Consider the following 25,939-nt stretch of genomic DNA (forward strand, 5'->3'; position numbering starts at 1 on the left):
AGGGATGACAGGCACGACAGGGGAGGTGGGAATACGTTTAAAAAAGAAACCTACCATTTAGCACCGCCGCTGTCCTTTCCTACCAGCTTGTACATCCTCCATTCCTGTTCTGGTGTCCCAGCATTCACTGGGGCACCAGAAGAGACTCCCCTGCAATCCTGGCACTGCTTACATGCTAAACGTAGCATGTAAGCAGCCTCAGGAATGGTCTGAGCGGCCCTTGGGCCTGTGAACCTTCTCCAGTCCGGCTATGCACACAGCTGGACTGGAGCAACTCAAGTACGCATGTGTGTTTGGACGGCCGTCTTAGGCATTCCAAACACACATGCGCACTTAGGAGCATTTTTAAGAGCCCCTAGCGCCACTGGAGCGTTACTTTCAGTGACACTCTGGTGGCGCTATAAACTGCACTGTATTTACAGGGTACCATTGCACCACTTTTTGTGGCTTAACAGCACCTTGTAAATACAGCCCCTTCACATGCAGCAATTTGATTGGAAGGGGTGTGCAATGGGGTTGCTGTGGCATGCCACAGCAACACCCAATGCATTTTGACGCTGCCCCAGATTTACGAGTTTTCGTAAACCTGAGGCAGAGCCGAAATCAAATGCCACCCCAGGAGAGGCGTTAGCATGGCACAAAGAGGAGAAATGCTTTTGTTTCTCCTTTTTTTGCTATTTCTGTGTGTGATGCATTCTGCAGCACTCATTGAAAGAGCAAATTACCATTTAAGATTGTTTTTGTGCATGAAGGTGTTTCTTCCTGCACAAAAACAATCTCCCCCTCAATGCAGCCATACTTGCACTATGGTGCAAGGGTTGCTGCATTGGTGCACGGGAGCATATTTAGCGCTGGTGTTGGGGGAAACATGGGTGCACCATGTTTTAATAAATGCGGCGCATCCCTGCATTTTGAAAATGACGGTGCGCGACACTGCCAAATTTGGTGTTGTGACGCACACCTTCACGTTCTCTTAAATCTGGACCTTAGTGCACACAAGTCCTTATCCCTCCTTCAACCTCCCGAGCACCAGCCCCACCCCTCCCTGCATCTGGTGGCTGAGCCAGCAGCAGACAAATAAAACAATATTCAAATATTGTTTTATTTTCCTGCTGCTGGCTCTTAGCGAGTGGAGCGACGCTCCTCTGCCCCTGGAATTCTGTAGTGTTTATTGTAACTGTGTGATTAAAGTACCTAAGCACTGAGTTCCCCATTGGACTTATTGTGTCTGTTGGTTATTTGTTGGGTGCTGAGCTTGAGCTCTCCCTCACTACCTCACTAAGAAATGTGTAACTGTTAATCCTTGCTACTACACGAGTTAAGGAAGTAGTTAATTTGGTTTATTTTGCAGAGCCACTGTAGGATGAGCCGTAGGGCATTACTAGCAACGACCTCAATCCCCATGGTGCATGCCCAGTGGCTCAAGTCTGCCCCATAGCCTCCCCAACACGGTGTAACATACTCTTGTTGCTACGTTAAAGAGAGGTGTTCATGTTGGAGCACAAAAACACAGTGTTCCAGTGCCAAAAGTATAAAAAGTACACACACAAATACAAATATATACACTCGCCTATCAGCTATGCTTCACTTCTAAAATAATGTTGGTTCAATTCCCAGGAGCACGTATGTCACTATTACCACTATAAGGAGAGAAAGTGTATCAAATCAAGTAGTTTTAAAGATTAGTTTATGAAAAGGCATGAGTTAATCTGGAGACAAATAATACCAGAAATTATTTATGGTGTGGGTGAAAGGTTGAGTGAGATTAATGTTGGGCTCTTTTTATAGATCAATTCTGTTTATTAATTTAAGAAGGTAAAACATATTACACAGCTCTATGCCTACAACCTTCACGGCCGGCAGCAAATAACATCATCTATCTGTGACCCCAAAAACGGGTTCCATGCGAGAGAATTGATATATCATGAACTCAGTGCAACATTGCCTCTCTCTCACTTCAAACAGTAGTAACAAGAACAGGTATCATATATTAGGAAACCAGCAAGAACGAAAAGAGAATATAGAACAGAGAAAAACAAAATAGAAAAACAAAATAGAGCAACCCCACTCCTCCCATCAACCTTCAGCCAGATTCCTCCCCTTTGCCCCCCCGGGCTCCTGCCCCTCCATCCACCAGAGCTGTATCTCATCGCCCACCCCTTTCCCTGACCGCCTTCACTCCAATCAGGTATTGCTAAGCAACCGCAGCACTCGCAAGTATGTAGGACACGTAAGTTCGTTAAATTCCGCTGATTGAATCTGACTAAATGGCCCCCACGGGTCAGCAGTTTCGTCTGCTCTCTGATTGGCTGACAAGGTTAATTTCTCCATCGCTAAGATATACCAGAGCTTATGAAGCCACGAGGTAAAGCTCGGAACCGTATCCGTGCCCCAAAGACCAAGAAGCACCTGATGTTCCACATTGAGGGTAAGAGCAATCTGTCGACCTCTCAAAGACCTGAGAGGGTAGGTGAGAGGATTGGGCAACTCCAAGATAGTATGTGCCGGGAGCCTCGGAATCTCTCTGCGGAATGCCATTGTCTATGTTGTCCAAAATGCTGTTCCAATATCTTTGCAGTTTCGGGCAGTGCCTCAAAAAGTGAATGAGGGTGCCTGTATTACCACACCCTCTCCCACCTCCTCACCCTCACAAGGGTGTAGTACCAGGAAGTAGCTATCTTGTAGGCCGTTTCAGCCCCCGGTGTATTGTGAGCTGTGTGGTGTACCCTAAAATATATGTCCTCCCACTCCTCCTCTGTCAACTCTCTCCCAATCTCCCTCTCCCATCGTTTCTGCCCCTTCGTCTTGGAGAGCGGTGTGGCCTTAAGGAGGTGCGTGTAGATTTCGGATATCAATCTCTTATCATCCTTCTTCCTACCAATCATTTCTCAAATGATGTAAGTGTTCTAGCCACTAGGGGATTAACTGTTGGCTGCAGTACCCAGTGACGGCCCTGGTAATACGGCAATCTATCTGCTTCCGTTAGGTCATAGGTCTCCCTCAGCTGGTCAATGGGGATTATACCATCCACGTCAAATAGACACCCTACTCTTTTACACCCTTTCGCCTGCAAGCACTGAAAGCCCTCAGAGCGTAGGCCAGGGGCCAACATCAGGGTTTGCACATATTGGTGTCATGGGGAAGGGAAAGTCGTCAAGCTGCATCTAGTCGCCACCGCATCCCACACCCCAAGAGTCGCACCAGTGATGGGGGATGAGTACAGTCCTGCGCTCTGTGCCTACGTCGCAGACAGGGGTCCTTCCAGATATGGGACGGCAACCGTCTGATCCATAAAACACCAGTGTTTCTCCGACAACTGACGACTCCACTCCAGTAAAAAGCGCAGCTGAGCCGCCTGGTAATACTTTAACAGACATGGAATCCCCAGTCCTCCCTCAAGCTTTGAACGATATAAGATGTTGCGCTGGATCCGCGTGGGTTTCCAGCCCTAAATAAACTTCAGAATCGCCTTTTGAAGCGCAGCTATGGTATTAGGCGGTGGAGTCAGAGGACGCGTCTGAAACTGAAAGAGAATGAGCGGCAAAATGGTCATCTTAATTGCTGCAATCCTGCCGAACCAGGATAATTTGTGCTTTCCCCATAGCTCTAAATCTTTTAGTACCTCTCTGGAAAGGGCAGCATAGTTCAAACGAGACGTCTTTGCGGCCGTCTTTGCCAAGACCATGCCCAGGTATGGGATGTGTGACGTTGCCCACAAGAAAGGGAATCTAGAAAGCAATTCCTCCTCGTGGTCCGGGGAGACTGACAGGTTCAGGATCTGAGATTTCTGCATTATAACTTTGAACCCCGAGACTGTACCAAATGCATGCAAAGCGTCTGTGAGCACTGGAAATGAGGTCACAGGCTCTGCCAACGCAAGGATCACGTCATCAGCATAGAGACTGATCAGGTGATAGTCCCCCCCAAATTTGATGCCTGTAACTCGCGGGTCAGCTCGAAGTCTTTGAGCCAGAGGCTCCATATAGAGAGCAAACAGAAGTGAGGAGAGCGGGCACCCCTGCCTCGTTCCTCTTCTTATCGGAAACGGCAGAGAAACCGTTCCATTAACACGGACCGCTACACTAGGCTCATGATAGATACATTTGATCCAAGTCAGGAGTGTCGGCCCAACCCCAAAGCGCTCCAGCACCCGGAAAAGATAGGGCCAGTGCACCCTATCAAACGCTTTCTCCACATCAATAGTGAGAAGGAGAGCTTCCCTATGGGACCTATGCGTTTTATCTATCAGGTGTAGAATCCGTTTCGTATTATCCCCTCATTGCCGCTGGGGTATAAAACCTGCCTGGTCTGGGTCAATTAGCCCAGGCATATAGGGGTTGAGGCGCTGCGCTAATATGCCTGTGAACAGTTTGGCATCTATGTTTAGGAGCGAAATAGGGCGATATGATCCACACTCCTCCCGGGCCTTCCCAGGTTTACGATTAACTGTAATGAGGGGTTCAAGCATACTGGGGGCAAGGGTCTTGGTCTCTGTAAAAGCGGAGTGAAGCCATCCAGGCCAGGCGATCTCCCCACCCTTAGACACGAGATGGCCGAAATTACATCCTCCTACCGAATAGGCTGGTCAAGGAGATCTGCATCCTGCTCCCTGAGTGGCGTAACTTCGCAGTCAGACAAATAGGAGGAGGGGTTGCGAGCAATGGTCGTGTCTTTCACATACAACACCCTGTAAACCTCAGAAAAAGCCTTCGCGATCTGCATATCAGTGTGCGCCTCTCCCTGAGAGGAGGAATGCACCATCTTTATGGCAAAGGCATGCCTCTGAGCCCCTAGCTTCTGAGCCAGGAGTTTCCCACATCTATCGCCCCCTGTGTAATGTTTGTGTTTCAGTCGCGCTAGCTCATATTCTGCTCTGTCCAAATCCAACCTCTTCAACTGCATGCGCACCTTCTCTAACTCTCTCCAGACTCTGGGAGCTCCTGTGTGCTTATGAGAGCGCTCCAGGGCGGCCACTCGCTTCTCCAGAACCTCCCTCCGGTCCCTGTGAGCCTTATTTTCTGTCGCCGAAAGGGATATCACCTCCACCGTATAACCACTTTAAGTGACTCCCAAAGGGTATCTAAGCTCATTAGTCCATTATCTTTCTGGTCAAGATAGTCTCTAATCGCTCGTCCCACAGCATCTACCAAATCGGGGGATTGCAAAATTGAGTCTCGGAAGCACCAACCCAGTCCCTGTGCATGGTCAAGACCCAGGTGAACCATCACAGAAACAGGAACGTGATCTGCCAGAGCCCTGGGCTCTATTGAAGTCTCCCGCACCCTAGAACGAAACTCCGAGGAGGCTAAAAAATAATCTATACGTGCATAAATTTTCCTGACAGCTGAATAACACGAATAATCTCTGAGGCCCAGATGAGCTGTCTGCCAAATATCCACCAGATCACAGTCAGCCAGCCACTGCAACCCAGCCGGTGTCAGGGACCCAGACTGCCCCTATCTGTCCAAATCATTGTCCATGACAATATTAAAATGCCCTCCCACAAGCAGTGCCCTGACCGGGGTCGTGAGTGTCGGGGACAAGGCCTGTTTCATAAAACGTTCTTGTTGAGTGTTTGGCGAGTTTATGGTCAGTACGGACTCTCAGAGCCAGGAACCTGCCCTTAACCTCAGGAATCTTAGCAATGACTTCCCCAGGGAAGGACCTTGAAAACAAAATCGTCACCCCACCATGCTTAGTGGGAGCAGAAGACCAGTACTGCAGGGTGAACCATCTAGAGCGCATGCAATACACATCTGTAGCCAGCAAATGTGTTTCTTGTAACAGACAAACATGGCACCCCGAGCGCTCTAAGAAGGACAGGGCTACTAGCCTCTTTGAAGAATTATTCAGACCCCTGACATTGAGGCTTATACACTTAAAATTCAGGCGTGAGGAAAAAAGCAAACAGCCATGACAGCTGACCTCCTCAGTGGGGCCGGGTTTGGGAACCATCCTAGGTAGGGCAAGCACAGGGTACCATTGCAGGCTTCAGGGGAGGGTGAGATTCTAGCAGGGGGAGTAAAGTAGAACTAGACAAGAAAGCACAACAGGTGCATATTAATAAACGTTCAAGTCCTTTACGGAAGGTCCATTGCGAGGTATAGCTCCAGACAAAGGTTCAAAACATTCATTTGGCTCACTCCTAGTATCCAGAAGCCCCACCCCCCAGGCCCAGTATGAGTCCTGTGCAAAGCAGTTCTGCAGGACAGTCCACGGGCTCACCCGCTGGCTACCAGCCAGAAGCAATATCTATGGGCAGGTGCCGGCAGTGACACTAGTCAGGACGGCTTGTCTCTCCCGAGCCCACTCCTTCGACGAGGGGCGGGACGGCCTCCGCTTCCTTTCTTTCCTCTGCCATCCCGACTGGTGCGCAACAGGGCCCCCTCCGGAGGACCCCGTCTGCTGTCCAGACCCAGAACCCGGCGGGCCTCTTGCAGAGACTTCACCTGTCTCATCTGATCTCCTCATCGGAAGACAAGTCTAAAAGGATGGCCCCATGTGTAGGGCGTGGAGTTGGCTCGGAGGTGATCTGTGATGGGCTTGAGCTCTCTGTGCCTGTGCCCCCGTAACTGGATCTGAGGGAGATTCCGGGCACGCTGGAGAATAGCTTCCTTAGCCATAAAGTTGTGTACGCATGCTAAAATATCCAGAGGGCGCGCTCCCGCACCCCCGCCTGGCCCACTCTGTGGACCCGATCTAACGTAATCTCGTGCATGTACTCAGAGTCTAAGAGGGAGCAAAACAAGGCACTGACAAACTCTCTAGTATCCCCCCCTCAGCCCCATGTGGCACCCCTCTAATGCGTATATTGTGGCACTGAGACTGGTTCTCCAAGTCCTCGGTCGCAATCTGCAGTTGCTCCTGCTTTTCACGCAATCGGAGAAGTTCCTGTTGAAGCTGCTCGACCTCCTCTCCTCTGGCGATCTCATTGTTCTCCATACTGGACACCCGTTCCCCCAGGGAGGTAATATCTGTCCGCAACTCCTGCATCTCCTGGGAGATATCTCTACGAAGTTCCTGCAGATCCACCCTCAGCTAATTGAACAAGGAGATGAGAAAGCCTTTCGTCACTGGAGACTCTCCATCGGCCTCTGCCTCTCCCTGGCCCTTGGCCCCACGATCTGGGGCCACGGCCTCAGCCTGCTTGCTCTGCAACGGGTGCGATCTCGTCAGCATCTCCCTTACGGACTGCTCCCTTTTAGGCTTGGTGGATGTCACTTTTGCTCTCAAAGCGCTATAAATCCTCTGCTCCATCCACCACGGGTGACCACACTCCACGGGGACTCCTGACCCCCGCCGCGGGCCGGCTAGTCCCACCGAGCCCCTCAATCCAGCTCGACACCACGCTTCTCACCACGGGGCAGCCTCTCACCGCCGTAGACAGAACCAGGGAGACCAATCACCACGTCCCAGCTCCCTGGTACCCAGAAGCCAAGTCCAGACTCGTAGGTCCCCAGGTTCGGCAGGCCCCAGCCACACGCTGCCGCCTCCCGCCAGCAACCAGTAACACCGCAGGCTGATCAGTCCAGCCGAGTTCCTCCTTGCCCCTGTTCTGGAGGAGCTCCAGGGCCCTCAGACCCACCACTCCAGTAGGCCCCCAGGGAGGCCCGACACTCGGAGATGGCCTCCCCAGGTCTCGCAGGGCCACCCCGGGCCTCGCAGGGCCGCCTTCAGCAACCTCCAGGCTCTCTCTTTGGGGCGGGGGGCTCAGAGCATGCACCGATGCCACGCGCTCACCCCAGTGCCCCCCGACCCGTTACCTCCGCGCCTCTGTCCTCGCCGCCCGCTCTGCCACTGAGCGCAGCCGCCGCCTCCTCTGGCAGGCTCAAGACGAGCCACCCGCATCGTCCGGGGCCCTCAGGGCTGGAGGCGCGGCGCGGCCCAGCCCGCAGCCCCAGTAAGGAAAAAGAACAATAGCTGGGTCATGGTCTTTTGCAAGTCAGTACACTGAAGAGACAGAAAAATACGCTTTAATATGAGAGCTACAGAGCTTTACTTGACTCACGCTAATTTAAGATATATGATTCTAACGAATGCAGTCTTTTGCATTTTAATGTGCACAGCTTTGGCAATCTATGAACGATTATTTCTTACAGTTGACATTAGTTCACATACATGAAAATCCTTTACGTTAATGAATATGTTTCAATGAATATTTTATTTAATTCAGCATTGTTAATCATAAGCATTTCACGTCTATAATATGTAATATTAAACTACGCTCTCTCAGTCCCTCCTCTGATGACGCTCGTCATCACAAATCTTTTGATCTTAATTTTTCACCTTGCGCATAATACACATTTCAACATCCTGCCCTTTATGTGAGCTTTCCCATATTTCATTGAACATTTTCTCTCTTTCACTTTCTTCATTTCTTTTGGTTCTTTTAGTCCAATTTCTTTTCACTTTATCATTAATTTTGCATAGTCCCCATAATCCCAATAAACAAATCAAAACAATTAATAGACCCACCATAATTTTTGCAAGTACCCCATTCCAAATGTTGGTAAACCAGCTTCCCACTCGGGCAATTCCTTTCCCAAATTTCTCCCAAACACCAGGTTCTTTTAGATCTTTCAAATCTGTACTATCTCTAGTAAGGTTAGTAAGCATGCTTCTAATTGTCTTACTGTTATCAGGTATGAATGAACAGCAATGACGTTCATTAAGCATTTTGCACACACCTCCACTCTTTGCTAAAAGAATGTCTAAAGCAAGCCGGTTTTGAAGAGTCATAGCTCTTTCTGCAGCAAGTTCAGTATCCATCAGAAGTATAGCTCCTGTAAAATTTGTCAGCATGTTATCTACAATAGTAGACAACTTTTGTATTTTCATAGAATTCAGGATAACCCCTACTGAAGGGATTACAGCTCCAAATATGTCACCAATGACAGCCGCCACTGATTCTCGTTTTTGTCTGGTATGTTGTAATTCAGACGTTTTAGGTATTTGTTTTAAGTCATCAATTTGGTAAATCTTTGGGAATACTATTCCCAAATAACATGTCCCATACCATCCCTTAGGGAGACGGTAATATGCATTTAACCCACAGATGTAATAGATTCCAGGAATCGCTGGGTCTTGTCCATTTAACATAAAGGTCCATTTACTCTGAAATAGAAATACATGCCTACATTCACTCGTTCCCACAAACAAATTGTCTTGATCAGATTTTGGTATATATATACAAAGTCTACCTACGTGTAATGCATCTATAGCTAATTTGCCTTGTGTTTTAATTGCAGTATAAGCGTAGTCATTTGCATAAGTGCTTTTTTCCTGAACCTTTTTCTAATCTTTCTTTTAGTGCCTTGCATCTATCATCTGTGTGTTCTAAAAAGCTTTTCTCTACAGGCGATAGTAAGCAGGTCAAATTATTGGGATGTGCATAAGCAGTTCCAAATGTGAGTGTTGGCTCAAAGAATCCTCTAACTATTTTAATATCATGCTCTTTAGCTAACTTATTTAAGAATTCAATAACAGGCACAAAAGAAAACACAACAACTAAATTTGAATAAAAGTATTGCACATGCTCTTGATCATAAAATCTTGTTAATAGCAAGCTACAGCTGATTCCATACGTAAGAGGAAGGCTGTGATAAGTAACTCCCTCCTGCACAGATGAAGGAATTTTAGTACATACATAACAGTCTTTCGCATCCATAGTTTCCACATACTCATTTAGTAAGCGATAGAAAACATTAGTAGAAAGTTCCCCTTTTGGATTAGTTCCCTCATGCAGTTGTCTTGCGTCTTGCTCGAATTTCTCCCATGGTGATAGTTTATTAGTAGTAGTAGTAGTAGTAGTCTCAGGTTTTGAAGTTGCATTAATAGTTTCACTCCCTTTCCATGGCATTCCTACAATCACTCCCACAATCATTATTGCACATACAACACCTATCATAAGTTCTAACCAACCACACACCTTACTTCCTTTGCTACTATAAGCCACGTTTGTATAGAATCAGAATAGCAGATCAACAATCAACTCTGAGAAGCAAACTCTTTCTGCGTATTTTTACAGCGTCTTCACTCACTCCAGGACCCCTTTTCGTCAATTCAGGTTAGCAGCTTGTCGTAATCAGGTTTCTTTAAGTCAAATTCATGTTTAATGTCACTTTCCGGTAGTTTCTTAAGACTTTTTATTTTTCTATTTTTATTTTTCTTCAGCTTTCACAATTTCAATTTTTATCTCAGTTTTCCTGTTGTATATTTATCAGGTACCGTAGTATTGGCCTGGTACTTCTCGATCAAAACAGAATGCTAAGAATTCTTGTTGCCATTCAGAGGTTGTAGCATATGCCCATTCAGGACCTGTATATCTTCTGTTTGCTATTCTCTTTCTTTTTAATCTTCGTTCACCTTGTTGTTCTCCTTCACTCAGATCGTCTGCTTGTGAGGTATCGCTTTCCTCTATTATTGTCTCGTTTGCTATTTCTCTTATTCTAAGGTGTGGCTTGTCTGGCCAATTGTCACCTCTGTGTGTCTTACTTCGGCGTTTCCCTTCGGTGCCTTGGACAGCACCCTCCTCTTGTGATATGGTGTTTTCTCCTGATAGGCTTACAACTTGTTCAGGAGATTCTGATTTGTTTCGATTCAAATTTACCACTTCTCCTTCTCTGTTGTCTTCCAGTTCGATACTGTATTCAGGCTCTGAATTGTATTCGTCAGCTTCTGGGAGAACCTCTCCTTGCCTTTGCTCCACTGAGATTGGCACTCCGTCACCTCTCTCGAACTCACTGATAGTTTGAGGGACAAGGCTGTTCTCAGCGGGCTCTCCTGTAGTCTCAGATCTTTCTTGACTAATCTCTGACTCTGAGACTTCTCCTTCTGAAGTTGCTGTACCGGAATTTTCAGGTTCCTCTTCAACAGGACACGTTACCCTTTTTGTATGGCTGGCCTGTATCCAGTTGGGAACCCCGGCACACTTCACAGCAGTAGTGGTCGTCAATATTACTTGATAAGGCCCCTTCCAACGCGGCTCAAGGCACGATTTTCTCACGTGCTTTTTGACAACCACCCAATCTCCAGCTTGCAGAGAGTGTCCTGGTTCGCCGATTGGTGGTAACGTGTTAGCTTCCACCTGGTGAGAGAAAGAGCGAATCACGTCAGCCAAACTTTTGCAGTAATCCAACACCATATCATCTGTAATATTCACTAGTGCATTTGCAGGTACCGCCAGTAACCTCATTGCTGTGCCCGTGAGGATTTCATGGGGGGACAGTCCCGTTTTCTTATCTGGCGTGTTTCTCATAGACATCAGCACTAGAGGTAATGCATCTGGCCACTTCATGTTTGTTGCTGTACACATTTTTGCTATTCTTGATTTTAAAGTACCATTCATCTGTTCAACTAGTCCTGATGCTTCAGGGCGATAGCTACAATGCAGCTTTTGTTTAATGTTGAGTGCGGCACACAGAAGTTTAATCACCTCATTGTTGAAGTGTCTCCCCCTATCTGATTCTATAGAAACCGGAAACCCGAACCTTGGTATTAATTCTCTGAGTAGTAGTTTTGCAACTGTAAGACTGTCATTCCTACGTGTAGGATATGCCTCAATCCAATGACTGAAAACACACACAATCACTAACACGTACTTCAAACCTCCACAAACAGGCATTTCAATGAAATCCATTTGTATTTTATTAAATGGACCTCCAGCTCTCCCAATGTGGCTCAGAGTTACCACGGTTCCTTTTCCAACGTTCATCTGTTGACAGATGACGCACCTGTGACAAGTAATTTCTGCGGCATGTCTGTATTTTGGATTGAACCAATCAATCTTAAAGGATCTGATCATGGCATCTCTTCCTAAATGTGCCTGCCCATGGTATAATCGGGCAAATTGTGACAGAAGACTGTTTGGCAAAACCAGTTTTCCCTCTTCTGAAACCCATATATCATCTGCTCTTTGTACACACTGCATTTTCTGCCAGGAACGTTTTTCTTCTTTACTAGGGCAGCTTTGCAATGTCTTTAATTCATCAAGGGTATCAACCACTCGTAATGCTAGGCTTAAGGTCGTGTAATTCTCAGGTTGTGGTAACAGTTCCCCATGCTCCTTAAATGATATACATTTTAATGTACAAAATCTTGCAACTTGGTCTGCATAACCATTCCCCATTGACACAAAGTCTTGTGATCTGGTGTGTGCACTGCATTTCACCACGGCAATTCCAAGAGGCAACTGAATCGCATGTAACAAATCTCTTATTTGTTCTCCATTTTTCACTAGCGAACCAGAGGATGTCATGAAACCCCTCTGTGACCAGAGTTGACCAAAATCATGTACAATTCCAAATCCGTATCTGCTGTCAGTATAGATTGTGACTTTCAAATTTACAGCAGCGTGGCAGGCTTTTGTGAGAGCTATTAATTCTGCCACCTGTGCAGAAAATACTTTCTCGAGCCAGGAGGCTTCGACTATGCCAGATATGGTACATACTGCATAACCAGCTCTCAATGTCCCTGCTGAATCTCTTAGACAGGACCCATCAACGAACATAATGCAATCGTTTTCCTTTAACTGGGTATCCTGTATATTTGGGCGAGGTTTGGTACAGAGCTCAGTCACCTCCAGACAATCATGCTCAAATTCTTCCCCATCTTTTATTTCTGTATTCTCATTGGGAAGTAGAGTTGCCGGGTTCAGTACAGTGCATCTTTTCAATGTAACATTGGGTGACCCCAGAATAATCGTCTCATATTTGGTAAGTCGTGCATTTGTCATGTGTTGTGTCTTAGTTCGTGTCAACAGAATTTCGACAGAATGTGGAACCAATACTGTCAAAGGGTATCCCATGACTATGCCCTCACATTGTGAAAGGCTTTGACCAACTGCTGCGACTGCTCGCAAACAACCCGGTAAGGCTGCTGCGACAGGGTCCAAAGTAGCTGAAAAATATGCTACAGGGCTATTTGCATCTCCGTGGACCTGTGTTAAAACAGACAAAGAACAAGCATCACGTTCATGACAGAACAACAGAAAAGGTTTCTCATAATCAGGCATTCCTAATGCTGGAGCCCTGCACATGCACTCCTTCAGCTCTAAAAATGACTCAAGCTCTTCTTTTGTCAAAGTGATTGTGTATGGTTCATCTTTGACGTCTTTTCCAGTCAATTTTATTAAGGGCTTTGAAATGATCGAGAAGTTGGGTATCTACTGTCGACAGTAGCCCACCATTCCCAAAAACATTCTGACATCTCTCTTTGTTGTTGGGGGATTCATTTGTAAAACAGCTGTTATTCTCTCTTTTGATATCCTTCGGGACCCTTTCTCAATCAGATGCCCCAGATATTTTACTTCTTTTTGACAGTACTGCAGCTTTTTAGGTGACACCTTATGTCCGTTCTTTCCCAAATGATTCAACAATGCAATGGTATCATATTTACAGCTGTCTCTGGTTTTGGATGCAATCAACAAATCATCAACGTACTGCACGAGAGTCGAATTGAAAGGCAGCACAAGAGGTTCCAAATTTTTCTTCAATATCTGATTGAAGATGGATGGTGACTCAGAAAACCCCTGAGGAATTCTGCACCAACCGTACACCTTATCCAGGAATTTGAAACTGAACAAAAATTGACTGTCTACGTGAAGTGGTATCGAGAAAAATGCTTGTGATAAGTCTACTACAGTAAACCATTCAGCATCACAAGGAACCTGGAACATTATTACCGCTGGGTTGGGAAGCACGGGACAGCATTTTATCACAATTTCATTTATTTTTCTCAAATCCTGCATGATTTGGACCTTTGCACAGGGCTTCCTCAAACCCATAATAGGAGAGTTACACGGACTGCTCAGGACTTCTTTCAAAACTCCCTGTCTGAGAAAATCTGCAATTATCTGTGTCACTTCAATAAGGACATCCTGAGTCATGTGGTATTGTGGCACTTGTGGGAACACTGCATTTGGCTTTATCTGCACCTTGACTGGGCCTACTCCCTTGATCAATCCGACCTCTTTTCCAGTCAAATCCCACACCTTCTCTGTTACGGATCCTTGCAGATCAGCAGGTAGATCGATCAAGGTAAACACTGGGAATAGAGTAATTAGAGGGTAATCTTCATTTATTTCTCCTCCTTCTTCCATGAGTTGACCCTCATCTCCCTCATCATCACTGTTTGTCTGTACCTCTATTCCACCATTGGAACAGGTAATCGAACATTTGGTTTTGCATAATAAATCTCTTCCTAATAAGGATACTGGGCTTGAGTCGCACACAACAAATCTATGCAGGCCCTGAAAATTTCCGATTTCAACCTGCACTGGATCAGTGATTTGATTAGTCAGGTACTGGTTAGCCACACCGACCACTCGTATGGTGCGCCCCGAAAGAGGTAGTCTCGGTACTTCTGCACTACGAACCGTAGAGCCTGTAGCTCCTGTGTCAACTAAAAATGAGACTTTGTAGCCCATTTCTTTTCCCTCCACATATGGGCCTCTCTGGTCTACCTCTAAAGATGCTGCAAGCCTGCACTCTTCACTGTCTGAGCTGTCATCTGACCAATCTTCATTCATATCATTTTCACCTCTTAATGGGAATTGTTGTACAGTGTTGTTTTGGGTTGTTACCTGACCTTTGACCTGCTGAGGAAGCGTCACCTGTTGCTGCCCCATCGGAGCTAAGGGTAACTGCATTTGCTGTCTAGGCACCATAGGGATCTGCTGTTGTATTGGTTGTACTGACACTGTTTGGAAACGTGGCATTTGTATTTGCTGCATGGGTTGCACCCCTGACATTTGCACCAAATTATTTTGATAATTCTGATTCTGGTGTCTCATTCTTGGGCCTCGTGAATTTTGTAGTGAACCGGCATTAATACTCTGCTGAACTGTACCATCCTGCATTATATTCGGACAATCCCGTTTCCAATGTCCCACGCCCCCGCACGCATGACACGGTGACATCCTTTTCACTCCTTGACCATCATTTTGAATAACGGCATTATTCATGTCCCAACCACGGTTCACAAACCCCCGACCTCTACCTCTCGGCTGTGCCTGAAACACACCATTCAATTGCGGTTGTTGCTGTATCATTTGCTGAGCACCATTTCCCTGTATTCCAGCCTGTGCAGCCCTTATCTGCATCACCATCACTTTCTCCTTCAACTTTTTCTGCTTCAACTCAATTGCGTCACTACAGTATTTTGCATACTGTAATACTTCATCAATCGGTTTAGCTTGCCAACAAATCAGATGATTTTTAATCATTTGGCTGACCTCCGGTCTCAGCCCTTCGACGAACCTAAACACAAGATGGTTCATGTCCTTCGGTTCAATTGTTTCAGTACCACTGTAATGTTTGAATGCCTTCAACAACCTTTCATAATATGCATGTATTGACTCTTTAACCTCTTGAGAGGTCCGGTCGATTTTCTGCCAATCAGTCACCTTCGGCGACACCTTTTGTTTCAAAAACTCAATTACTTTATGATAATATTTCATCACCTCTTCAGAAGGTGCTCCAGTCACTTTATCCCTTGCCGGTTCCTTTGTGGGCCAATCTACCCCTCTCTTGCACTCGAGCCATAAGTCTGGCGGAACAATAATCTCAAACAAGGTATTCAAGTCTTCCCAGAGACATTTTGCAAGCTTCACGAATCTATCTGTCTGTTGATACCACTCAATCGGTTTTTCTCTTAACCTGGGATAATCATTCGTAAAGGACAAAATGTCTCCTCTGGACCAAGGCACATGCACCAAGACACCACCAGCTGTTTCTCTCATAGGTAGAATTTTCACAGAGTCTAAATTAGGTGTGACTGTTGTTTCATTAGATCCTGGGCTATCTCTTTTTCCCTTATCTCTTTTCTTTGCCCACCGGCCTTCCCATTTCTCTAGTGCTCCCCAAATTTGCGCGCTTTGCAGCAGCTCTTTCAAGTGTGTCTTCATGCCTGCAGATCTCATGTGTTCAAAATCTTTTGTGTCAAAATCTAATCTGTAACTCCGTTTCAATTGTTCGTGTTTCCAATGTCGATATTGTATTTGTCTGCCAAATTCGTTAATTTCTGGTGTACTTTGCTTACCTCTTTGGTAATCTTAGGGCAGAGGTACCTCAATTCTGCCTCAGTGTAAGATTCCAACCTATTTACTCCCATTGTTCCACCCACCAATTCAGCAGCTTCTACTCCTAGTCGTACTAGATTCAGGTATTCTTCCTGTTTTTCTTTTTCAGGTTCGATTGTAGTCACTGTAGTCTTTTGTGAAGTGCAAGTTTTTTCTAACCACTCATTCAACTGTTGTACTTTAAAACCCTGCAGTGAAATGTTCCCTGCATGTATCATTGGAGTGTATGAGGTATTTGTACTCATAGTTTGAGGAGTCAAGACTCCCAACCCTGCTTGTCGCATTCCCTCAAGAGGTGCCCCTATTGGACTGAGGTCCATTAAGGGTCTTGATTGTTCGCAAACCTGTCCTCCCAGGGCCATTATTTGTGGAGTTCTAATAGGCCCTCCTCTTATCGCTTCATGAGTCATAACCCCCTGTTCGCATGTCCCTGTTTTCTCCTGTGCATATAATGGTACTGGGGGACCAACAGTAATAGGTAGCGATATAGCGGCAGGTGTCTGGCCTGATCCCAAGCTTCTTGGAGCGGTGACACCATAGGTCTGCTCTAATGTCCCTGGTGCAGGTTCCTTCAAAGGACCCGCTACGGGGTTATACCCAGGTATCAGTTGTGGCGGTTGTGACACTAACTGTGGAGTTGACTCAATCTGTATTAACCTAGGCTTTGTATATATCGGGTCCGGCGGCACCACCAAGTTTGTAGTAGTCTCGAGTACTGGGACATCGGGGTAAATTATTTTTATCTGCGGTGGAGGCTGCAACTGTATCAGCGAGTCTGGTGCAGTGGGTACACTGACACCATTCTGTATCAAAGCTGTATCGCTAGTCTGCCCTGTATCAGAAACGCCCTTCTCCTTCGTCTGGTTCCCAGGATCCAAGCTAGTACTTGGAGCACTGTCGCTCACCGCATACGGTGGCGGGCGATCATGTAACAATCTATCCATAAACGCCTCATCATCTGAATCATCCTCTTCTTCCCAGGACCTTTTGTTCTCTTTGAATTTGCCTGAGTTTTTGTCAGTTTTGCAGGAAGCTTTCTTTCCCTGTGTCTCTTCTCCCTGTGTTATTGCCGGAAACAGCTTTAACCCATCCATTATTCCTCGTCTCCACATTTTGTTCTCATTATCCCATCTAGCCTCTGCATAGGACTTTTCTGCCCTTGTCAATCTTCTATGAAATCTTTCTTGTCTATGTTTAAGAGCCATCAGGTTCCAAATCGCCAAAGCCTCATATTGTGCCGGTCTTGGAGGTGGTTTCTGCGTACTTAACATCCACCTCAAATTTTCTAGCACCTTAAGGTTAAATGTTCCATGTTCCGGAAACGCTAGACACCCCTCTTTCTCTGTTAATTTGCGCCATTGTTTTATCCATAAACATGGTGCAACACCCTTTTCCTCCATAACCGTATAAGCTGGTGTACCCTCAGGTGGTGTAGGTTCCCCATCAGTTGCAACAATATACATATCTCCTTTCAAAGCGCTTTTGAATGCCTCAAAAAAATTCTATTTATTTGTATTTAATCCGAAAAACGGCTTAATTCCCAGGACACTCTTCACCTACCCTTTGCTCAACCTATTGCCTCTCACGGACGGCAGCCAATCCGTGCGCGACCCCTCTCGGCATCTGACCTATCTCATTGCGGCACCACTGACGTCACACTCACACACACTGCAGCTGACAAAGTCTTGCGGCTTGTCCACACCTCACTAACTCGTTACAACCCATACAAACTAATGCGAATTATTGCAAGCACTTAAAATGACAACACAAATCTGCTGGTTTACTACAGGAAGGGTAACACAATCGCTTCAGAACTTTACAGAGATTTCACTTGAAGCCTCGGCCGCTACTCTCTCCTTCTCAGTTCCCTCATACGCAAGCAGAATTCGACCTGCAAATCGTGCTCTCGACTTGTCAATGACTCCTTCTACTGCACTTTAGAACTTGTCAAATCTCCATCGAAGGTTTCACACATGCATCATAACTCAAACTTGACTTGTCAACCACGCCCGATTGACCTACTAAACCGCACAGATTACAACACAAACCATATTTAACATCATACTCCGGAGTCTTAGACCTCAATAGGTCCGTATACGTCAACCAACCACGTGGATAATTTTGAGCAATAAGCGCTGCATTCACATGAAGTACGCCGACTTCCCTACTCTCATACTGTGGAGTACGCCCACTCCTTCTAAACAACACTTTTTTTGGCCTATTCACACTCAAATATTCACAACCACCTGCAGAATGCATTAAGTTTAATAAGCGCAAGAGACCCTAACCACACATACTATGGCGCCGAGAACATTCCCAACTCATTTAGGCAGGCTCCGAGATCCCGGGAAAACCATGGCGAATCTAGCAACTCATCATCTCCCCAAATTGCATTATCACAGAAAACAAATTAAACAATGAAAACTCCGTCCTAGGGCCCCCAAGGGCCAAACCGTACTCTCCTACCAGAACTGTGAACGCGTTCGTCTATGTTAATTTATACACATCAGGACTCGTTTTAGGCCGATGAATCTTTGGACCCAGTGGTGAGACACCGTAGGACGAGGTAACTGATCAATATATCGATTAATATGTCAATAACATTATCAACAGTTAGCACCAAAATGTATCCCACCTTAGACATTAATAAGCCTTTGGCGCAACCATGACATTTCAGTCATGAATAATCACACTTTAATGAAGTTTTATAAGTTTTATTCCCTATTGATTACAATCTAATAGCAAATGCGTCAATCTCAATATCAAGAAGCAAATAAGCATAATCACAAGATGACAATCATGCAAAGATCAGAAACATAGACAATCAGTTAACTATAAGCAGATCGTAATACAAGTTCACCATAGTACCAAGTCAGTCACGTCAGTTTGTCAGTCTAAATGGATGCCTCATCTAACCTCTAATTAGCATTAGCATGTTGGACTTCATGCAAAACAATTTAGAACATCAATTTGGAAAAAACATCTAAATAAGGTCTCTAATCAAAACATACAGCAGTTGGTACCTAGAAAGAAAAGGCATATAAATGAATTTCCAGTAGCAACATTATAATTACCCTCCTCTGAATAGGTCAGCATACAGGATCAGTCTTCGTCTTCAGGTCATCAGTTAGATCACCGTCAGTCTATCTAAGTTAAAAGCAAGGGTCACTTTCCTCATAAGGAGAAAGGTGTAATGGGGCAGTCTATGGGTAAGGATGGTTTTGTCTAAGTCTCAAATCACCAAATAGAGTGACAGAGTTTCGGGATGCAATCAATATCATTCCCTACCTAATGCTCTCTTGTCTCCTGTCTCATGGGTTTTTATCCCTTTTTGGTAATACATTCCCCCAAAATTCTATTGGTCAGTCAATACACCCACCATTGGTAACCTATCAAATTATACATTAAGTAATGCATTTTGTCATTTCTTGATACTTTCCTAATTTCTAATTGATCTTCATAATTAACGTATTTTCGTAGGTGGCTCATCCGGGGTTACTTCATCGACTTTACACACATCAAGTCAAAAGTTCTCTTCTTCTCGCTTAATCGTCCTTGGAAGTGTCCATTAATGTTTCGAAGTACATATCTGTTAAACTAGAAGCTACTAGCATGCGGATGGGAGAGTTGGGCATTGTATCAAATAAGTAAGGAAAAAGAACAATCGCTGGGTCATGGTCTTTTGCAAGTCAGTACAGTGAAGAGACAGAAAAATAAGCTTTAATATGAGAGCTACACAGCTTTACTTGACTCACGCTAACTTAAGATATATGACTCTAACAAATGCAGTCTTATGCGTTTTAATGTGCACAGCTTTGGCAATCTATGAACGATTATGTTAATGAATATGTTTCAATTAATATTTGATTTAATGCAGCATTGTTAATCATAAGCATTTCACGTCTATAATATGTAATATTAAACTACGCTCTCTCATCCATTTCATATGTTTTGGGTCTGCTGCCTCGGCCTTGCCTTAGGGTGATTTAAGCTCATGCCTTTTGCTAAGTCTTATCGGTGTCAGGGACACTCTGCGTATGTATTTTACATGTATGAGGCGAAATCGTGGCTTACCAGATACTTTACGAGTCTAGTTCAATGTGTTTTTCCAGCGCTGAATTGACAGGTAAATCACTGGTTGCAATTTTTTATTGTTCAAGACTTTGGTGGTCATTCTGACCTCGGCGGTAAAAGGCGTCTACCGCCGGTCAGAAATCCTCCATAATCCCGCCGCGGTCGCGGAAACCCGCTACGGTCATTCTGACCCGCAGAAGGCAAACCTCCGAAAATCCGACAGCCACAACAGACCGCCAGACCAGCGGTCGGCGGAAAAGTGGAGGTGACAAAACCTCCACCGTCACGCCAACAGAAATACGCCCATGCCATTACGACCCACGAATCCACGCGGCGGTCTTTCAAACGCGGTATTCCATTGGCGGGACACACCGCCGCGGTCAGAATACACACAAACGAACAAAACTCAGCCACATTGGCCGATTTGAATACCACACACCTGATACACATACACACACCACTCCCACACACACAATACAATATAAAACACACACCCACATCACCCACAAACCCCTACGACCAAAAATTCTGAAAGAAGGCCAGAGCGAGACACCACCATCCACAAACTAGCAGCCACAGCCACTCCACACCATCACCCACACACTATCCACACACAAAACAACACACACCACCACACTCAACACACTTAACTACACATACTCCACCCCACACATCATACACACCACCCCATGGCACCCCAAAGACACCCCCGCTTCTCAGACGAAGAACTCAGGGTCATGGTGGAGGAAATCGTTCGGGTAGAGCCCCAGCTGTTCGGCACACAGATCCAATACACCAGCATTGCCCGGAGGACGGAGCTATGGCAGAGGATTGTCGACAGGGTCAACGCTGTGGGACAGCACCCCAGAAATCGGGAAGACATCAGGAAGCGATGGAACGACCTACGGGGGAAGGTGCGATCCATGGTATCCAGGCACAACATCGCCGTGCAGAAGACTGGCGGAGGACCCCCACCTCAACCCCCACAATTTACAACATGGGAGGAGGAAGTCTTGAACATCCTGCATCCTGACGGCCTCGCAGGAGTCGGCGGAGGAATGGATACTGGTAAGTTGAAGCTTCACTACTGCTTCCCCCCCACCTGCATGCCAAATCATACCCCAACCCTCACCCCCATTCTCGAACCCCACCCTCACCCCCACCCCCATCCTCACCCCCACCCTCACCCCCACCCCCATCCTCACCCCCACCACCATCCTCACCCCCACCCCCAGCACACCTATTCCCTGCCAATGTCTCACCATCACAACCCACACATCCAAAAACCTAGGCCTGCATGCGTCCACTAAGCATGGACACCCATCACCAAAGCATGCCCAATGCATATACACATCCCCCCCACAAGCCACCCTCACCAAAGCACCCACACACGAATGCCAGCACTTGGGGACACGGGAACCCACAGATACACCCATATGCCACACATTGAAACTATAACCATACCTCTATACCCCTGCAGGACCCGACCGTCAACACACCGCCGCGGAGGGCCCAGAATTCTCCACACCCCCCACCCAAGAGGCCGTCAGCGATGACAGCAGCTCTGTCGACCTGGACACCGATGACCAGCCCGGACCATCGGGGACCTCTGGACAGTCGGTTCCCCTCACACAGGCCCAGGCCACTACAGACCCAAACCCCTCTGGGAACACCAGCACAGCTCCCACCCAGCGGGCCCATGCCTCTGTCTCCAGGGCGCGTCAATCTGCGGTGTGTCTACCACTACAGGGCACCTAGGATAACCCACCACCCCAACAACAACAGGGACCTGGGGGCAGTGGTAGTGGGCACACCGGCCAGGGGGCAGAGGCCCAGGGAAACAGGGCAACTCGGAGGGCAGCTGTGCGACAGGGGGGGGACGGGCCCAGGGAACCCACTCTCCACGAGGCCCTCACCACCATCATGGGAGCATACATCCGCTCCCAGGAGACGATGGCGACGGTACTGGCCCGGTTCCAGGAGATCCAGGTACTGCAGGAGGAACACTATCAGGGGTACAGGGAGGACATCAGAGCCCTCACCTCCACCCTGGTTACCATGGTAGGGCTGCTGCAGGACCTCATCAACACCAGGACGGACACTCAACAACACCCAAGGGCCCCTGCCACTAGCCTGGACCAAGAACAGCCAACCACCTCCGCCGGCGCTAGTGGACAGGAGGCCCCCGCACAGCAGCAGCCCACCAGACCCCCACCTCCTGCAGGAGAAGAACCACCCCGCAAGAGGGCCCTGAGATCTCGCAAGAAGACAGAGTAGGATGTCAAGACCCCCGCCAGCAAAGGATACCACCTGATGTCATCCCACTGTCCCACATTGTCACCCTGTCCATCCTTGAACTGCCCATGCTCCATCTCTCCACAGGCCTCTGGACAATGCACCTGTGTGACTGTTACTCTGGACTCTGCCATGGACATTCCTTCACCATAGCCCCCACCCACTTGAAACCACCCATCCCATTTTGAGCACTTAAATAAACACCTATTTTGCACAAAACTATCTGGAGTCTGGCTGTGATTTCAATATATTGTAATTGACATGACAGTGCAAATATGTCCTTGTACATAGTGAAGTCAACAAACAGCTGCCACAAAGCTGTAGTCCATGGGGAAATGAAGCACAGGACTCGTAGTGGGGACCCCAGATCTGAAATAGGGAGGGAAAAGCCACAACTCAGTCATCATACACTGGGGCAAATAGACAGGCAGCAGAGATGCAGGAGAGTAGTTCACATTTACTAAATTATCTTTGAATTGTTACCTGTGTCCTATTGGAAGTACTGTTCAATGATTCTGTCCCTGTTGTCTGTTTCAGCCCCGTCGTCTTCCTCCTCGTCACTCTCCTCAGGTTCCACCGCTGCCACAACACCACCGTCTCGACCATCCTCCTGCAGGAAAGGCACCTGGCGGCGCAAAGCCAGGTTGTGAAGCATGCAGCAGGCCACGATGATGTGACACACCTTCTTAGGTGAGTACATTAGGGATCCACCTGTCATATGCAGGCACCGAAACCTGGCCTTTAGGAGGCCAAAGGTGCGTTCGATCACCCTCCTAGTACGCCCATGGGCCTCATTGTACCGTTCCTCTGCCCTGGTCCGGGGATTCCTTACTGGGGTCAGTAGCCACGACAGGTTGGGGTACCCAGAGTCCCCCAATAGCCATACACGGTGTCTCTCTAGCTGTTCCATCACGTAAGGGATGCTGCTATTCCTCAGGATGTAGGCGTCACGCACTGACCCTGGGAATTTGGCATTTACATGCGAGATGTACTGGTCAGCCAAACACACCACCTGGATGTTCATTGAATGGTAACTTTTTCTGTTCCTGTACACCTGCTCCCTGTCTCTTGGGGGAACCAAAGCCACATGGGTCCCATCAATGGCACCAATGACGTTGGGAATATGTCCAAGGGTGTAGAAATCACCCTTCACTGCAGCCAATTCGCCCACCTCAGGGAAAATGATGTAGCTCCTCACGTATTTCATCAGGGCAGACAACACTCTGGATAACACCTTCGAAAACATGGGCTGAGACATCCCAGAAGCAATTCCCACTGTTGTCTGAAATGAACCACTTGCCAAGAAATGGAGTACTGACAGGACCTGCACCAGAGGGGGAATCCCTGTGGGTTGGCGGATGGGGGACATCAGGTCGGGCTCCAGCTGGGCACACAGTTCATGTATAGTGGCACGGTTAAGACGGTAGGTCAGGATAATGTGGCGTTCTTCCATGTCGACAGGTCCACCAGCGGTCGGTACACGGGAGGATTCATCCGTCTCCTCGCCAAACCCAGCGGACGGTGCCTGGGAAGGACAACATGGAGCACACAGTCAAGCAACCCACAGGTACGTACTCACAGCTAGCACAGTAAACGATTCCCTATGCAGTGAATGGCGTGTCTGAGTGGCTATGCAAGGCCTAGGCCTGTGTGACGCAGTTGAAATTGAGCCATGTGGACCCTCGAAATGGCGGCTGCCTGACCTGTGAAGTGTGACAATGGGATGTGAGGTCAATGCGCTGGCGTGGCACACCGCGGCGGGCGGCGGGCGAAGACCGCGGCGCGAAGCCGCATTGGTTAACATTGAAGCCTATGGGTTTCAGGAGCCAATGTCGAAGGGCGCCGGCGGTGGCGGTACGCACCGCCGCGGTACGCACCGCCGCGGACGTGACCGCCATTTTCTATCTACTTATCCACTTGCGACTTGAACTTTCACAGGAGAGGACCTATACTGCAAGTGTTGCTGTGACCTCGGTCTGGAAGGGACAATGGCTGCTGCGCCTGGGGAAAGGGCCCCTGCCTTCACTGGAGAGGAGTTGGAGAAACTTGTGGATGGGGTCCTCCCCCAGTATGCGCTACTCTACGGTCCTCCAGACCAACAAGTGAGTTTAATTCAATCTGGATTTGGGGCCACTGGCTGGCTTGGGGGCCTGGCGGGGATGGGGGGGCATGTTGGGCCTGGTGGGGGGCCTGGCGGGGGGCCTGGCGGGGATGGGGGGCATGTTGGGGCTGGCGGGGGGCCTGGCGGGGATGGGGGGGCATGTTGGGGCTGGCGGGGGGCCTGGCGGGGATGGGGGGGCATGTTGGGCCTGGTGGGGGGCATGGCGGGGGGCCTGGCGGGGATGGGGGGCGTTGGGCCTGGCTTGGGGGCCTGGCGGGGGGCCTGGCGGGGATGGGGGGGCATGTTGGGGCTAGCGGGGGGCCTGGCGGGGATGGGGGGGCATGTTGGGCCTGGTGGGGGGCATGGCGGGGGGCCTGGCGGGGATGGGGGGCGTTGGGCCACTGGCAACGAAAATGCAGACAAACTTGAACGTGGTATTTCTCCCTCCCTGTACGTGTCACATAGGTCCGCGCCCATGAGAAGATCGGGATTTGGCGTGCCATCGCCAAGGAAGTCCGGACCCTTGGGGGTCCACCATCGACGGGGCACCCACTGCCGCAAGAGGTGGGAGGACATCCGCCGCGGGACCAAGAAGACCGCCGAGTCTCTGCTGGGGATGGCCTCCCAACGTAGGCGGGGTGCCTGCCGTCAACTGACCCCCCTGATGTTCCGGATCCTGGCGGTGGCCTACCCTGATTTGGATGGGCGCGTGAGGGCAGCACAGCAGACACAAGGGGGAGAGTACAAGCATTATCTACTCTGTTGTCGCGCAGTGGAGGTGTCTGGGTGGGGGAGGAGGGCTGTGGGTCCCCCTAGGCCAGGGCGATATCTGTAGGCTGGGCACCCCCGTAAGCCCCTGTGTCCCCAGCCACCACCCTCAGTAGTTTGTCAGTACAGCCATCCCTGGGCCGTGTCATCCATGGGTGCAGTTGTCAACTCTAGGCGTGTAGGGCATGTTCCACGGAATGCGTAGCGGACCCCAAGTGCGCAACTTAGTGCAGGGGGCATCTGTGTCTGTCATGTCCGCTAACTGTACCGGAGATCCATGTACTCAATATCCCTTTATTTCTCTCTCCCCCCTTTTTGTTTGTCTTTCTGTGCTTGTGTGCATCAGCATCATCAGGCGGAGGAGAAGTGGCATCGGGGCAGGAGGGAGCTGCATCTCACATGGCCCAGGAGGGCCATGCCACAGAGTCAGACTGGACCAGTGAGACGGAGGGCGAGGGGAGCTCCACAACGGGGACGACTGGACCCTGCAGCGACACGGACACGTCCTCGGAAGGGAGCTCCCTTGCGGGGGTGGCACCATCCGTGCCCCCCGCCATTACAGGTACAGCCGCCACCCAGCGCACCATCTCCGCCCTCCCAGCAGCCCCTCAGCGTTCGCCCCG

The sequence above is a fragment of the Pleurodeles waltl genome, chromosome 9 (assembly GCF_031143425.1).
Source record: "Pleurodeles waltl isolate 20211129_DDA chromosome 9, aPleWal1.hap1.20221129, whole genome shotgun sequence".
In the NCBI taxonomy this organism is placed as follows: Eukaryota; Metazoa; Chordata; class Amphibia; order Caudata; family Salamandridae; genus Pleurodeles; species Pleurodeles waltl.